The sequence below is a fragment of the Myotis davidii genome, unplaced genomic scaffold (genome assembly GCF_000327345.1).
Source record: "Myotis davidii unplaced genomic scaffold, ASM32734v1 scaffold290, whole genome shotgun sequence".
NCBI classification, from domain to species: domain Eukaryota; kingdom Metazoa; phylum Chordata; class Mammalia; order Chiroptera; family Vespertilionidae; genus Myotis; species Myotis davidii.
In genome coordinates, this window is record NW_006285049.1 from 1,300,134 (window position 1) to 1,301,721 (window position 1,588).

Sequence of the window (1,588 nt, forward strand, 5' to 3'; positions counted from 1 at the left end):
TGTAAAGGGTACTTGACTCTTAAAGGATGGAAATTTCAGCCTGACGATGAGTTGATTTATGAAAAAAACCTGTTAGTGTTCAGCAAAATTCTTGTTGACCTATTATTTGAAAAAGTCAGGCCTACATAAAGAAGCATAAATAATTAGGGGTAATGGATATCTCAGGCAACTTGGCTACACATATCTGTGTATGTTGGTCATAATTTTATTGCTTTTAGCTTGAAGCCATTATAAGTGCATGGTGATTATATTAGTGAGGTCATGGAATTTTTTTTTCATTCTTCCTCTTTTACTCATTAAAGTAGGCTGACTTCAAAAAAAGAAGAAGAAAAAAGCTTAAAACTAAGAAGTGCAGCATGGGTACAGTATAGTAATTTTTTTGTGTAGTGACACTGGAGTAATGCAGTATGTGTCATTTTTCATTCTCCATTGAACTTCACTTAGATGGGAACTTATTAATGGGTTTTTATATAAAGGAATGAAGAACATAGATGCAGGCCTGTCAGCTTGTGGGTACATTATACAGTATTTATTTTTAACTGTATTTGTCTCATAAGAAAATGTATAATACAGATGGAAAATACCAGTTGCTTAGTAATATTCATTTGACAAAATTTAGCTGGCAAATGGATATGATATTTCTAGAGATCCAGCTCAAATTGTGTATATAAATGAACTAGGAACTAAAGATACTAAAAAAGTATCAGGGAGATAAAAATATTCTTGAGTATGTGTGTATATGTGATATATACATATCAGAAAGAACTAAAATCAGAAAGAGGAACAATAACACTTGTTCAATGATGATTCAACAGACTGCAAATGACTTTTCCACAATGCACTTGAGAATCTATAGACAGAACATTTTTAGTGATGCTCTGAATCGTTGCCATGACTTTCCACCCAGGTGGCATCATTCATCTGAAAGAATCCTGAGAATTTCTTGCATCTCTGCCTCTTCCAGAAACTGCTACAGAAGAAAGAGGGAGGCGGTCCCAAAAGCCTGTGGGTATAGGTGTGATCCTCGCTGTAGCCACTATGGGGCGCGCGCAGGCCGCGGATTTCCCCCGTAGCTAGTCCGCGAGTCCTTCCTACTCCCACAGGCCAGTTAATCAATTGATCCCCAGTTAAAGCGCGGGGTCCCGTCCCCAGCCTTGCCGCCTCCAGGTGTGCGAGGTCGGGAGCAGGCCTCTGAATGAGCCCCTCTTTGTATTTATCTGGCCTGGGGCCCAGACTCTGAGGTCTTGTTTGCTCTCATACCTTGGACACCTCCTCTCTATTCACTAGCCATGTGACCTTGGTCAAATCACTTCACCTCCCTGAGCCGCACTTTCCTCATCTGTCAAATGGGGGCATATAAACACCTACCTCGCAGGGTTGTTGTGAGGATTTAATGCGATCATGTATGTAAAGCGCCTTGCACAGTGCCAGGCACACGGTAGGCGCTCAATAAATCTAAGCTTCCCTTTGTCCAACCTTGGCCTCTTCTTCCTTTCACCTACCCTGTCCCCACTGCGTTCCACCCACAGGGCTCTCCGCTCCTTCTCGCTTGGGGGGTGGGAAGGGGGAGTGGGGGGGGGGACTCCTT